The 17,228-nt window shown below is 35.9% G+C and overlaps 1 protein-coding gene across 1 annotated transcript in view; it reads right to left on the reverse strand.

The window, feature by feature from the left end:
- LOC110834590 (uncharacterized) overlaps positions 1 to 17,228 on the reverse strand; it is a 77,445-nt gene that overhangs the window by 46,515 nt on the left and 13,702 nt on the right. The gene's annotated exons all lie outside the window — the stretch shown is intronic.

The raw sequence follows: 17,228 nt of genomic DNA on the forward strand, positions 1-17,228 counted from the left end.
AATTCGTCAGTATATCGACGCCATGTTGTATAAGCTACTGATAGATTTGTTAACCCTTAAAAGCCACGCGGTAACTGAATAAACCAACCACTTTCAAATTCAACGGTTCCTCATTTTGAATACATAATATATTTATGGATTTTGTAAATCTGTTAGAGTAAACAGCGATCATTTCCCTAATCAGCATTAACCCACTGATATTTGTAATGGAGCCACAATGTATTTCTCTATGCGAGGCGGACAGACTCTTTAAATATTATTTATATTAATTCGGGCCTGAAAGGGTCACATAAACAATTTATCGAATATATTAAATTGATCTAAAATAAAATAATTAAAATACCCAGGGAATTAACTAAACAAGTTCGGTTTTAAACGAGGTCACCTGCCGTGGACTCATGAGTCAGCCAACAGAATTGCCAATCCTCTAAAAAAAAATTACTCCGCAAGTTTCATTACAGGTACATTTCGTGCTTATCAATCACACTTCTGTAAAAGAAAATAATTTTACATTATCTGTTCTGATATACTTGGATCATTTAGTGATAAAAATAACTTCACATAATTGTATAAGTTGTGTATTTTTATTCTTCACAGAGACGACCCACAAACAGTGCAACCAAAAAAACAAATAAACAACAGCGTGCGTCAAACAATAGACGAAGCCCCGGTAGCTCAGTCACTGAATTGAATGACCACGAGCGTACTTCTTGATTACAACGTCTGGAAACAACGGACCACTTAGAAGACCTAGATATAGATGGCAGAATAATAAAATGTAATTTAGAAAATACGGGACGCTGTGTTACTGGATCTGCCTACCTCAAGATGTGGCCGATGATGGGATCTTGTAAAAATTATAATAAAACTTTGGGTTCCATAAAATAAATAATAATGGACATTTTAATTCCATAAAGAATATTCTTGAACTCTTTGAATAGTTTCAAGTGAAAAGGAAGTTTTAAATTCGGACTGTTGCTTTACCGAGAGACAATGTTTTACGATTTTGAATATTAACAACGTTTTCATTCTGTCTTGTCCTGCGTTTCAAATGTAACAAAGCCGGCTGTAACGTCCGGAGGCGGTCACGATGTCAGTTTAACGTTCAGTGATGAGAGATACTGTACACAATGCATGTTTTGTAACTATGAAACAAACGTACATAAACTAGGTCATGAGTGTTACGTATTAACATTTTATATGCCTAGATGTCTGTTCCAGCTGTAAACAAATTATTTCAGTTCATCAATCTGCTCAGTAGTTGGCTAACAAAACTAATTATATCACTGAAAATAATAACGCATTAGAGTAATAACCATTTAAAATATGATACTACATCCGATTTTGTGTAAACGTAAACATACAAAATATAAAACGTTGTTTGTTCTTGGATTGCTGTGTAAGAAAATAGAAGAACTTAAATTCGAGTAACACGCGATTATTTACTAATAGAATTAAAGCATTTATTTACTTTCAAACAATAAAAATGTCACAATCTTTCAGTTTTAAAAAAAAATTCCTTCCTGCTAACTAACTCCCTGGTAGCAGAACCCGCACCAAGGCCCGCCACCGGCCACGATCCTGAGCCAACTCCATCCATTTGCCATCCTCAGCCCACCTCCCTAAGATCCGTCTTGATATTATCCTCCCATCTCCTTCTTGGTCTGCCCAGTGGCCGTTTCCCAGAAGGATTTCCCACCAAAATCCGATATGCACCCCTTGCCTCCTCCCCCCATGCATGCCACATGTCCAGCCAATCGGAGCCTCCTAGATTTCAATATCCTCACTATGCCAGGTAACCCATACAATTCACGCGGTTCCTTGTTATGTAATATCCCCTCAGGCTCCCAACCAATACCTCTTGTCCCATCCATGCGCGCTACATGCCCCGCTCATCTCATTCTTCTGGACTTAATCACCCTGACAATATTGGGGGAGGAGTACAGATTTTTAAGCTCATCATTATGCAGTTTTCTCCATGCCCCATCGTCTTCTCTCCTAGGCCCAAATATCCTCCTCAACACCCAATTCTCAAACACCTGCAATCTGTGTTCCTTCCTCAGAGTGAGAGACCATGTTTCACACCCATACAAAACAACAGGCAAGATTATTGTTTTGTATACTTTAATTTTCAGGTTCTTAGAAATCAGACGGGAAGACAAAATATTTTGAACTGAGAAGTAGCAAGCATTTCCATAATTTAATCTCCTCCTAACTTCCTCATGAGTGTCATTTTCATTTGTTGTTGTTGTTCCCAAATATTTGAACTTTGTAACCCTTTCAAAGGATTTATTAGCCACCCTAAGATAATTTTGCCCGCCTGTCTTCTGATGACGAGATACTAACATGTACTTAGTTTTTTTCTGAATTTACTTCCAGCCCCACTTGTCTACCAGCCTCTAGTAAAACTTCTGCGTTCCTCATTATTGTATTTATGTCGTCACCCAATAAATTAACATCATCAGCATATTTTAAGAAACAGATTCGTGAAATACGTCAAGCAATTTTCCCAGAATTTACCTTTACTTTGTTTCATATTACTGATGCCACGTCTGTTGTAAACCCCATTTCCAGGTAACTTGTTTTAAACCTCACACTCTTTCATTCACCAACAATTTTCTATAATTTTCTAAACATCGCAAGCGACAATATTCTATGATAAAGTGAAGAGACAATTATATTCTGATTATTCAGATTTATTTTGCCTGGCAGCAAAATACATTCTCCGATTCCAAACTGCGGGAACAAATGTTATAAATTTGGGTTTACGATTGAAAAAAACAGCAAAAAAAAAACAACAAAATATTTAAAAGATGAGCAATTATTTACAATTAATATATTTTATCTGTATTTTTCAGATGCATCAAATTTGTTTACAATAACATACACGAGCCATAAATCTCCTGTAAACATATTTTCGCAACCGCTTTGTTTAGGGATTCATGGATACATCACTCAGCGATCGAACCATCGAACCGATAATTGTCGATCTACTCTTGGGAGACCATGGAACTCCAATCAACATTTTGAACGGAAGGTTTGCATAAATAATTGAACGATGCACCTTTGACAACACGACAAATAATGCGGTTAGTGTATGACGTAGCTCCTGGTCATTTTACCAATTACTCCACTCTCACTACCTAGATCGATAGACAGGTTAATAGGACTTGATTTGTGGCCTTCTCGATCTCTCGATATCACACCTATCGACTTCCACCTGAGGGCAATTATAATGACACGATTTACTGGGAATACATAACTGAGTGTAGCATAATCGTTCAGAGGAAAACTAGTTTCTCATGTTAATTCCTTGCCCTTCGTGAAACGAAAAGGATTATTACCTTGCCCAGAGGAGTCTGTCGTTGTGCCCAAAACTTAAACCAAATAAATCCAATACAACCTTCAGCCCTATTTCTAGCATACGCATTTTAACAATTCCATTCACAATTAGGTCTTCCAAGTATGCTCTCTCTTTAGGAATTCCTACAAAAAATTTTGCATGCTGTTTCTACCTTCCGTCTCATTCATCATTCGATTACCCGAATAATATTTTTTGAAGAATATACATATATAAAACATAGCAGGTTGCGTATTTCTGAATGAAGTTATGTCCTTTTAAATCAGTGAGCAGTAAAATTGCTAAAAATCTGAAGGTTTATTTTTTGGGTTTGAACTGAGTAAAATAGCCACTACTCAGACTAATGCTAAATTTGCTGATTATGTGACAACGGAAGACAATAGAATGCTAGTACATAAACTGAAGACTTTCTTAACATTTCTTAGCATTACCACGAAATCATCTTCTGTATTCTTACCACGTACGAAGCGTGCAATACATATAGCCAGGTTATGCCGACCTGAGAACACAATTTGTCGTTGTCTTCTGAACGCATGCGCGGATGATCAAATTTTATCCTCAGTGCTGGTCACAGACGAATCAAATTTCCCTCGAAACGGTGTCGTTAACGTACGCAAAACGCAAATATTAAAAAGACATAAACCTTCACGATGTTGGAACTAGACATCACAAACAGTTATCGATAAATATCGTGCGGAATTGTTGGTCGAACATCGAACAGCGGAGGGAGATTTCGATCTCTCGTTTTGCAGTAAGCTGTTCGAGACAGAAATATAATTTTTGCCTCTAGTATAAAAAAAAACCAAAAACATTTTGAATCAGATAACTGGTGAATTGTTGTAACCAGTAATTTGTAACTTTTTACTGTGAAAAGTTATAAGCTTTCCTACACAATTTTTGAAGCGATGCGAAACTGTTAATTTATGCTTCCTAACTTTCAGACGCTGGAAAGTTTGTAACGGATGATGTGTTACGCAAACACTGAACAGTCTGTCATATGATTATAACTTTGCAACTTCAGTTCTCTGTAACAGGATGGATGTATTTTCCAGGAATTTTACCCAGAGTGTGCTTCAACTGAGAAACAAAATCCTCGTTTATATCAGTATAAAATGTACAGACTTATTTTTTTATAGTTAAAGCTATTCAAGGGTTTTACATCCCAGTCTTAGACAATACCTCTGGCTGTTTCAATAAAGCCCTGAAAACTGTTCCTCTATTTAGAATCAGTAACACATACAAAATTAATTAAAATATTTTGCCTCCTTTAAGTGAATATATAATTTTTTTTTCAAAAGTTTCATCTGAGAGCAAAAGGACCAATTATGAGAATGGTCGACTATGCAACAGAAATTTACTTTAAGCAAATATTTGAAAATTTACGTGTGAAGCACATTGAAACAAGTTTCACCAAGATTTCAGTCCATATTTAATGCGTATCAAAATTGTGTTCTCAGTAAATGATAAAAGCTTTTGTTAAACTGAAAATAAAACTTGCCCAGACAGAAATTCTGTGAATTCGAACACACGTAAACCTCATAATACCTCATATTAATTTTATTTCATAAGTCTTTTAGATTATTTCGCATTTTTACCAAGGACAAAAGAGATGTGTATTTGTTTTTAATTAAAGTCAGAAAAAAATATATAATATAAAACAAATATTCAAATTATCCTTTCGTTAAACTATTTATATTCCTTTATATTTCTTTGTCAGTTTACCTTTATTACACAAAATATTATAGACTATTAGTTTTCATTGAGTATTCACAGGGCCAGATAAATTTTCCGACAAACAGATTTTTCCACTTACTCCCAGTTCAGCTAGAGAGAGAGAGAGAGAGAGATTCCATGGTAAACAAGCTCCGACGACACATGTGTCTCGTTACCTAACGCGGTTAATTACACACATGAGTCTACTCGCAGTTACAACACGATGAAAACAAGTCACTTGATATTTTATTCGTACAACGCACAAACTAATGTTAACATATTCGTCGACTTGAATAACAACAGGATTGTGCGAGCATTACATAGTTTAAATCTCTTATTTTCTTTCGGATATGCCAAAATCTAGTATAAGTAACTCTCGGTTTACGAAAGTTCGATTTACGAACATTTGCTATAACAAACGTTACAATTCATTCAACATTTCTTAAAGTCGCCAATAGATGGAGTTTCTTATAAAACAAAATGACAAACGTATAGTGAACATAATTGTAAGATTTATATAAATAAACTTTTAAAAAATGTATTTATTACAATAATTATCAGAAAATTATATTATATGATTATTATACTGAACTGTTCTTGGTTAATAAAACTAATCTAGCCAGTAAAAAAAGTTTGTATACATGCCACGCCGCGTAGAATGTTTTCGATACGGTTTGGTTACGATAAACCATAACGCACATATACATTATAATAAAACTTATTGTATAGACCAGTGGTATTCAACCTTTTTTGTTCGTGTACCCCCAAATATAATTTCACTTCAACTTTGTACCCCCAAAGTTGTTGGTGTATAATTCAAGTTATACATAGTATATAATCTACATCTAAAATAAATTAAATTAATTACATTACTGATTATTCAGTGTTTATCATAAAATAATATTTTTTTTTTAAAATTTCACGTACCCCCTAAGATGTCTTCGCGTACCCCCAGATATAATTTCTCTTCAACTTTGTACCCCCAAAGTTGTTGGTGTATAATTCAAGTTATACATAGTATATAATATACATCTAAAATAAATTAAATAAATTACATTATTGATTATTCAGTGTTTATCATAAAATAATATATTTTTTTAAATTTCACGTACCCCCTAAGATGTCTTCGCGTACCCCAGGTTGAATACCACTGGTATAGACCATTCGATGTTTAGTACGTGGTTTTAATGCTTTAAAATGCCTGCTAACGTATACGATACGTATCGTAAAAGCTAAGGAATGCAAGATACACATAACGAACAACGTCTTGGAACGGAACTCGTTCGTAAACCGAGAGTTTCCTATACACAGTTTCGATTCCCGCCTAGAAACAGCAACGGAATATGGTCCTATTCCTTAACCACATTAGTACCCTGGACAAGGAACACCATGGGGTAGAGTAATCAGCACGCTCGATTCGCGACTATCATGACCGAAGATGGCTGTCGTCTGAGTTGTAGCGCCGGACCTCTTGCCCCAGTCTCGCGAAACATCCAGGATCCGCGGACCACCATTTGATAAACACTGCAGTATTACGTTTCGACAATGAAAATAATCTGACTTCATTTGTCAGACATGTTATCCCTGTTATAACAAGCACGTGTATAATAATATGTTTGCCTGCACGATGGAACAACCATTCAAAATCAATGTCTGGCGCTGCAGAGGATTCTGACGAAGGAGAACGTCGTATCAGTTCACAGGCGAGACTATACAGCAACGAAGCTCGATCTAGCAGTTTATTCAGTACTTCTGGTGATCTGAGCTAATCTTTTAAGGTTTCACTCCGTTGAAAAATGAAACAAAATTTTCCGAAGACACGACACTGCATTGCATCCAGATGTTACTTTAGAGTACCTTCAGTTACAAAGGTCGCAACGCAAAGATTTCCAATTTATCGATTTTTAATTTCTCTAACTATATTTTTAACAGTTTAGGTTATGTTCCGTTAAAATGACACATCATCCGTGGATAAGTAGTTGGAGGGGAAGCGAAATAAAGCTATCGTAGCTAATCCAGTGGTATTCAAACTTTTTTTATTCGCGTACCCCCAGATATAATTTCTCTTCAACTTTGTACCCCCAAAGTTGTTGGTGTATAATTCAAGTTATACATAGTATATAATCTACATCTAAAATAAATTAAATTAATTACATTACTGATTATTCAGTGTTTATCATAAAATAATATTTTTTTTTAAAATTTCACGTACCCCTTAAGATGTCTTCGCGTACCCCCAAATATAATTTCTCTTCAACTTTGTACCCCCAAAGTTGTTGGTGTATAATTCAAGTTATACATAGTATATAATATACATCTAAAATAAATTAAATAAATTGCATTACTGATTATTCAGTGTTTATCATAAAATAATATATTTTTTTTAAATTTCACGTATCCCCTAAGATGTCTTCGCGTACCCCCAGATATAATTTCTCTTCAACTTTGTACCCCCAAAGTTGTTGGTGTATAATTCAAGTTATACATAGTATATAATCTACATCTAAAATAAATTCAATAAATTACATTACTGATTATTCAGTGTTTATCATAAAATAATATATTTTTTTAAAATTTCACGTACCCCCTGGGGTACGCGTACTCCAGGTTGAATACCACTGGTCTAATCTATGGCAAAAGCCTGGCACTGAAATGGGGGAACTGAGGAAAACCATTAAAAACCTCAGCAATTCTGGGCCCATATCTGAACCCGAAACTTCGGTACAGGACTACACGATGGCGATCTTCAGAGGAGGTAATTTTATGGTAGGATACGAAGTTACGACCGTGGCCTATTCTAACATAGATCTATTAATACGGAATCTTCCTAACCACAAAGTCCCTACTTCTCTATTACTGGTCGTGGCCTGATTTAAAAAAAGAAAGTCTGTTTACATAATACATAAAAGTGTAATAACGTGTATATGGAGTAAAAGTATTTAACTACGGGATATGAGGTTCTCAAGACGTTAACAATTTTGTGGTCTTTTGAGTTGTGTCGTGTCTGTTAACTAAGTCTTGGATAAACCTATTTTCTCCATGTAAGATTTGACGTTTTCACAGCGGTGAGTATGAAGATTTCTGTCTTATGGGTTGTTGCGCTGTGTAGTCTGGTCGATGTTAACCAACGTTTCAGAGGTCATACTGCCTCCATCATCAGGGCGATGAGTATGAAGATTTCTGTCTTCTGGGTTGTTGCGTTGTGAAGTCTGGTCGATGTTAACCAACGTTTCAGAGGTCATACTGCCTCCATCATCAGGGCGATGAGTATGAAGATTTCTGTCTTCTGGGTTGTTGCGCTGTGTAGTCTGGTCGATGTTAACCAACGTTTCGGAGGTTATACTGCCTCCGTCATCAGGGCGATGAGTATGAAAATTTCTGTCTTCTGGGTTGTTGTGTTGTGAAGTCTGGTCGATGTTAACCAACGTTTCAGAGGTCATACTGCCTCCGTCATCAGGGCGATGAGTATGAAGATTTCTGTCTTCTGGGTTGTTGCGTTGTGTAGTCTGGTCGATGTTAACCAACGTTTCAGAGATCATACTGCCTCCGTTATCAGGGCGATGAGTATGAAGATTTCTGTCTTCTGGGTTGTTGTGCTGTGTAGTCTGGTAGATGTTAACTAACGTTTCAGAGGTCATACTGCCTCCGTTATCAGGGCGATGAGTATGAAGATTTCTGTCTTCTGTGTTGTTGCGCTGTGCAGTCTGGTCGATGTTAACCAACGTTTCAGAGATCATACTGCCTCCGTCATCAGGGCAATGAGTATGAAGATTTCTGTCTTCTGGGTTGTTGTGCTGTGTAGTCTGGTCATTGTCCACAAACGTTTCTGAGGTCATACTGCCTCCATCATCAGGGCGATGAGTATGAAGATTTCTGTCTTCTGGGTTGTTGTGCTGTGTAGTCTGGTAGATGTTAACCAACGTTTCAGAGGTCATACTGCCTCCGTCATCAGGGCAATGAAACGTTGGTTAACATCGACTAGACTACACAGCGTAACAACCCAGAACACAGAAATCTTCGTATTTCCTCCATCTTAAAAACTAAACTTCATCACAACTCAGAAGACGACAATCTAGAAATATTTAGTTTTTGATGCAACAGCATGATACATTATCGGGTTCTCTGATATAATTAGAGGTATAAAGAGTCTGAGACCTAAATGAGTCATTTATCACCGTAAAAAAGTAGCTAACTCCGTGCTTTTACAATCATTAATTAACTGTGCGTTTGTGTTCATGGATTTTGTAAGATTCTCGCTGTAAACAGCGATTATTTCTTTGAATAACATTAAAAGTTTGTCGTTGTAATGGTATCGTTTTTTTTCTGAGGCACGGACAGAGTTCTTAAATATTATTTGGACAAAATTTGGCTTGAGGAGTTTAATTGTTTCGCAAGTGTCTGTCAGGTTACCTCTGAAAAATTTTAGTTTTGAGATGATAAGTTCTGAATTTAATTCAATGTAGGCCATATTATACAAACCTATTCTACGAGATTTCTTCGACTATGATCACAACATACTAAGGTCTGTTATGCATAAAACTAAACTTAGTAGCGTGGAAACATCATTTTTCCGAGCAGGATTCGAACCCCTGGTCCGCTGGTTTAATACAATAGAATTTATCAGCATTATTAATATTATCAAATCGTAATTAATAACGTTCTTAATTTACTGGAATGAGTGGTTATTATGTCAGTCTAGGTTTTTGCAGAACGTGCACAAATTATTTCCATCGTAATCACGAAAATATTATTGCAATTTCAAACTATAAAATATTGTGTATATGAAAGCAAAAATCAACAGGACCAACAGTTAATTACATTTGGATACAGCAAAAAACGTCAGGGACTCTGTTACGCAGCGCAAAGGGTGAGCAGAACTGTAAACTGGAACTACGTATCGTATGTATCCACAGATTGTAATTCTGTTACATTTAAAACGATCAAATTCGGTGATTCACAAAGCAAGTTTTTTTTCAAAACCCCACGAGTAAGTGGGGTAGAATCATGTAAACTAATTTTATATTGAACTTCTAAATCCAAATTCTGCTTTCAGTCACAAAATAATAATATAAAAACTAAACTCAAAACATGTCAAATAATTATTCAACTATCTGTCTGTCTAGAGAGCTTCAAAGTCAGGGCCTTACTCAAAAACTGAGTCATTTGGCATATCAAGAAATATCTTACTTTTAAGAAACCCAAAAGTTCATTACCATATTCACAAAAGCCAATGGATCCAGAGCCAGTTAATGTATGACTAATCAATAAATTCCTTACTTTTAAGGTACTGGAAATATATTGATCGTTTTCGGAAAATTACCAATAACTTGTGTTGACTGAGTACAATTCACACACCAAAAATCTATGTTACTGACATACATTTTAATATTATACCAACATTTACTTCTATTAAGTTTCTTCCTTTAAATTCTTAGATGTTTTTTTATAATCGTTTCTCTCGTGTGCGCTGAATATTATGCCTAATTAATCCTTACGTTTTTAATCATCCTGTAAGCAACAGGTGAAATATATATTAAAGCTTCTAACCATGTAACTTTGTCCTATTCCAGTATTATTCCATATTATCCTTTAGTTTGACTAAAGTGCTTTGAATAAACAGTGAGAATGTGAAACAAATGAAGTTGGGCAGGGCGCCATATCATGGCGTTGAAGCTCTCTGTTATCGCAAGAGAGCCAGTGGTCCAGATGTGGCTGAATGGAATCTCGGTTCATACAACTGCGATTATCCTAGACCACAAGCAATGCTTAATTATGAAATTCCAACTGGCAAAGTAATTATAAAGAGAGACGGCGAGAAAGTTAGCTTAGCGGTAGATCGTCTAATATTTATTATTATTATTATTTATTATTAACTGCAAATGGGTTTTTTACCCGGTGGCAGTGGAGTGGTGGTATCTCTTAATTTTAACAGTGGATGATACCCCTGAGATGTTTGTGGTTTCCAGAAATATATTTAGGCGAATTCCTTTATAAGACATTCAAATAGGCCATCACTTCTTCATTACATATAATTCCGTATCTGTGTGAGATTTCAGGTCTTTACGACGTCAAATATAAAGATGGTTGTCTTCTGGATGTAATCTCCCTGATGATGGAGGTAACACTTCTGTAACGTCGGCGAAACAATCCAAAATACAGCAATTTTCGGCGATATATAAAAATTTGTCATAAAATATTGTAATCTAATAAAGACGCATCTAGCAATATTTGTAAGTCTAAGACATTTGACGTAATATTGACAAGCTAAAACACGTTGTCAGTAACAGCTGTTGTCATTTGGGTACTGAAATTTTAGATATAAGATTCCTTTCGTCTCTTAGCTTTGTGTTCTGGTGTTGCTTATACAAAGTGGTTTTAGTGACAGTGACAAAAGCCATATCCAAGTCTGCGGCTGGATAAAGCAGGCTTTCTTCCTGTGTGTGTGTGGGGGGGGGGGGGGAGGGGGGGAGTCTGGAAGAGCTTCGGTGTGGAATGTAAGTGAAACTCTATGGAGTGTAGAAAAGAAAGAACCAAAAGGAAAATTATGAACCAAACGAAAGGTACCAGTAATAAATGAATGTAAGACCGTGCATTATTAAGCTTTTCAACTGGCTGTAATTAAATACATCGGTTGTATCATCAATTAGTGCTCTTACAAACAATCATAACTTTTAAGATCAATGGTTCGAAATAAATAGTGTAAAAATAAGTTTCAAAAAAATAAATTTACGTTCACATAGCTTATTAGACCCATTGTGATGTTACATTAAAATCCAACTCTTTCTACAAAACTTAAATGTTCGTTGCCATGTACACAACAGCCAGTAACTAGACCATATACTAAGCCAGATAAATCTATGTCATATCTTAATGTTTCATATCCATTTTAATATTATCCTTATATTTACGTGCAGGTCTTTTAGGTGGTCTCTTCCCTTCTTGATTTCCGACAAAAATTTTACGTGTGTTTCTTACGTCTCTTATGCATGCTACATGACTCATATATTATAACTTTTTACTTTCAAAAACACAATTGAACTTTTTTTTCTGATTTAGGTTAAAAGAAATTCGTGTAGAATTTGTAGCGGAAAGTGATGCTAGAGAAAATTATTTCTTGATGATTCTACAAGTACTTTGGCATCAGAAGTCGACTCGTTCCCCCAAATTCGATTTTACGTTCGAGCATAGCCGCTGAATCGACAATTGAGTGACTCGTTGTAAGACAAGTTTGTATTACCGCGCAGAGAAATTCAAACATGTTATCCGTCGTTTATTCTTTACATGAAATGAATAAGTAGGCTCATAATAGGAGGGTCCTGTCTGTCTCTTACAAAGGATTTAAGTATAATCTGGGATTTGTGACCTTGTTAAACTTAAATTCATATTGACCACTTATAGCCCAATATAGACCATACTTAAAAAAATTTAAAACCAAATACTATCATATTTCTTTGAAATGGTTCACAGATTAACACGTTAGAAAAGGTGTACCATTTGTAGTACAACAAAATTCCAAAGGTGTCCTTCGGTTCCATTTAAAACGACGACTCAGAGGAAATATAAACTTATACCACTCTTATTATTATCATTATTATTATTATTCAGTGTTCTGTCTGACGACAGGTCCATATGAACAGGATCCTTCCATCCTTTTCTCGGACTGGGACCTGTTCATATACGTTCTTGGCAGATGATCCAGAAGTGGTTTGCCATTGCCTTCTTCTGTGTGTTGGGATGCCACGGAGAAACCGGGGAAGCCCCCGGAGGGAAACTCCGTGTTGCCTAGACCACGGCCTTGCCCAACACAAGTTATAAATTCGGGCACCGCAATTATATAATTTCTACGAAATGAGGGCGTAAAGAACGCCTAAAAATTAGTACTGTGCATGAGATATAATTAAAATTTACGTCTATGTATTTTAAGTATTTTTCTGTGTGATTTTTACTAGCGTAAACAAGATATATATTTGCCCTTTGTTCTGTGATACATGTAGACTAAAGTTTAATGAATAAAGGATATATCCTGGCTGAGAAAATTCTGTATCCGCTTTCACGATGGACTTTTAAGGCTGCAAAGACACACAATGAATCATATTCTGACCTGGATTTGACCCAATCAGCGACTACAGCAGAGCTGAAAACATAATTCCGGTAAAATGCAGAATTCTGGCAGCCGTCATTGTAAAATTTTATGTAAAATGCAAATTTACAGTAATAAAATTTGCTTTCTTTAATATTTACTACGCTTAAACCCTAAAGCTTTTTACTGATTACATCAACATAGTAGCGATCTGTGTTATTCTAACTACCCGGTTGACAGAATGTTTTAAGTAGGTTGGCAATGGGATACTCCCTTACGACAAGGGGGGAGTAAATATACCTTATGAATAAGATATTGCCTTAAAATCCCCTGGAAATGAGGTAAGGGGAACACAGTAGCATGTTGTCAAATTGATATCAGAGGAGCAGACTGACGAAGTCTAGGAGGAGGCTTGGTCAGGAAAGCGTGAGGGAAACAGTCTAACGAGAGTAACTACGAACAGGAGGACGGGACACAGGCTGAGATGAGGTCAAATATACAAGACACTGGGAGTTGGCGACAAAGCATGTGAATACGCAGACCGAAGTGTCATAACCAGTCAATGAAGTTATTATCAGAAAGGCACAGTGAAGACTTTGTCAGGCAGAAAAATATTAATCATTTAACTTATAAGATCCAAGTGAATATGGTATAAATCATGAGGTTACATCCAAGGATCTACTGATCGAATGTCATGGACTGAGTTCGTTCGTTCCTAACGCTGGCCTTGTAATCCTGGGGGTCTCGGGTTCGATTCCCGGCGGTGCCCGAATTTATAACTTGTGTTGGGCAAGGCCGTGGTCTAGGCAACACGGAGTTTTCCTCCGGGGGCTTCCCCGGTTTCTCCGTGGCATCCCATTCACACACAGAAGAAGGCAATGGCAAACCACTTCTGGATCATCTGCCAAGAACGTATATGAACAGGTCCCAGTCCGAGAAAAGGATGGAAGGATCCTGTTCATATGGACCTGTCGTCAGACAGAACACTAAATAATAATAAGACGAGGTGGTCTAGCGGTTAGAACGCTGGCCTTGTAATCCTGGAGTCTCGGGTTCGATTCCCGGCGGTGCCCGAATTTATAACTTGTGTTGGGCAAGGCCGTGGTCTAGGCAACACGGAGTTTTCCTCCGTGGCATCCCAACAATTACTCCATTCACACACAGAAGAAGGCAATGGCAAACCACTTCTGGATCATCTGCCAAGAACGTATATGAACAGGTCCCAGTCCGAGAAAAGGATGGAAGGATCCTGTTCATATGGACCTGTCGTCAGACAGAACACTAAATAAATAATAATAAATAAAACCAGTGGTAAGTGGTTATCTTTATGACCCATATCCGCTGCATTGCAACAAGTTAATTATTTATGGCGTGTTATTAAATTTACCGATTATGAATAACATAATTATGATTGGAATTTGACAAAAATGTTTAAAATTACGTTTACAGTCTATTTTACAGCACCATACACGTCTTTAAGCACTACCAAGATTTGAACATGGTAACTCGCGAATACGATACATGATAATAAGTAGGTTTTCGTATTATCATGTAGTTGGTATGAGTTAATGATGTAATTAAACGTGTTATTCTTTGTGAATGAATATTGTTGGTTAGGGTTTTTCTGGCTTTTTCTCACTAAAGTTTAATTTACTCCGCCAAAAATCTTCTTCATACTTATCACAGATATCCGATGTTTTGAAATCCCTACAATTTGGCTCGTCATCATCAAATAAGCAATAGGCATTTACATTTTGAATTATGAAATATTTAAAAGGCAGATTGGAATCAAAGACAAGGGAATTTACCGTCGTATTATTGTAAGTTTAAATTTTGTAGCTAATTACGAGGACAGTAAGAAAAATATGCATTGAGGAATACCTGACAAATTTCCATTTATCCAGGCTGAGATCCGAATTATTAACCTCCCGAACATGATGCAAAATTACTGTTGACTGTACTCGTTTGATATCACAAAAAATATCAAACAAACTTAATTAATTTTGAAGCTAATGATATGTAAACAACGACATTTTTTGTTGGTTTTTCACAAAGTTTGTACTGCAAACAAGTTATATAGGTAAACATGGAAAAGGTATAAATCAACCAAGATCTCTACCATTTAAAATATTAGAAATATTAATGCCAGTCCTCATGGTATGTGTTTTTCATAACGTCAGACATTAAGATTCTATAGTTACAACAATATTGTCAGGGTGATTAAGTCAAAAAGAATGAGATGGGTGAGGCATGTGGCACGCATGGATGGGGCAAGAGGTGTACACCGGGTATTAGTCGGGAAGCCTGAGGGGAAGAGACCACTGGGGAGACCTAGGCGTAGATGGGAGGATAATGTCAGGCGGAATCTATGGGAGATAGGAGTTGAAGGAGACTGGATTTTGTTGGCCCAGGACAGGGTCCGGTGGAGGGCTTTGGTTAATTCGGTGATGAACCCTCGGGTTCGGTAAGCCATCTAGTTACAACATAATAACTTAACATCTTTAACTGTGTTCATTGGTCTCTGTTCATTGTCACCTAATTGAGAGGATTATGAACCAAGTTTTATCCAGATGTAGACAGAAACAGACGTATTTATCTCTAATTTAATGAGAAGAGTTTTTTATTTCAGTCTACTGGAAATAAAACAGAGTGAATTAAACTTTGTGACTGAAAATAACAATTAATATAAGACTTAACATATTCTCCACATGAAATTTACCAGGGAACAAATATCCAAACTATTCGGAGGATAAATGTTTGATCGTTTGTGTCACACTATTTTATGACATTACATTTACAACTGAGTTGATGCGGTAATAAAATTATGCCATTTGTATTTAATGACGTAGGGGTTTATATTCATTATAATTTATTAAATATCCAGTAAAACCCCAGCAAGGTCTGTACCACACATGAAACTACGCGAATAGATATATATGCCCGGAATGGGATTCAAACCCATAATCCTGTAGACCACTGGACCACTGTGACTGGCATGCCGATACAATGAAATAAATCTCCCATGACGTAAAATTATGACCAAAAAAGTTAATATGTAATTAAACGTTACTTTTAAACGTAAATAAATTATTTGTGTAGTTCTATAGATAGTCAGCTGTTAAATGTATTTCAATTGCCGTAAAATTTTAAATTAAAACACTGATTTAGGTTATGGATCAGTCAGCTTATTGGAAAAGCCGCAGAAAATTTATTGGTTTACTGATTATATTTGCTTTTTAACAAAAAGCACAATCTTCGACAGAACTGGATATATTAGCAATTTTGATTAAATTTGGCACGCACAAATATTACGTACACTATATGAATTAAAACTGCAGTATAGTTAATGTAACAATCAAAAGACGCCATTTCTACTGGAGGCAAAATTATACAAGGATAATATTTAAATGGATCTGAAATAAACTCTATATGGTACTGGATTCATCTTCCTTAAGATAGGGTCTTGTGGCTAACTCTTATGAACACAATAATTAACTTATCTAGGTTGTAGTGAAATGTACCCTGATGATAGAGACAGTAAGGACCTCTAAAACGTTGGTAAACTTCTACCAGAATGCACCGCGCTATAACCCAGAAGACAACCATCTACGATAATGAAACTTAAAGTTTCATAAAAGGCGAGATATGCTATTAACTTCTGAATAAGTATTATTTTGTACAAACTTTGTTAATTTTAAAATATGAGGCGATTAACCATAACTCTTCCATTACCAAGTCAACAGTATTATCATCATTATTGATATAAGACAACTCACAGACAAATTTGGTGATACAAAATTTTAAGTTGGAAACATTTATCATTCTTCTTTCGGTATAATTTTAATATTTTTCCCACGTTTCTTAGTTTACTTTCTTGTCAATTTAATATTATCTCAATAGACATAAATTAACATATTTTCCCTTACTTAAATTCAAAATATATAACACGACCACTTTCTCCTACATCAGCGTGTTCTTATGTGGACATTTACATTCACTACGAAAGCAATCCTTAACCCCAAATAATTCACAACAAATATCATAAATCTGCATTTAATATTTTCTTTCACATCC

Source organism: Zootermopsis nevadensis, unplaced genomic scaffold (assembly GCF_977971745.1).
Source record: "Zootermopsis nevadensis isolate Lab colony 2312 unplaced genomic scaffold, Znev_1.0 Znev_ptg000023l, whole genome shotgun sequence".
Taxonomy (NCBI): Eukaryota; Metazoa; Arthropoda; class Insecta; order Blattodea; family Termopsidae; genus Zootermopsis; species Zootermopsis nevadensis.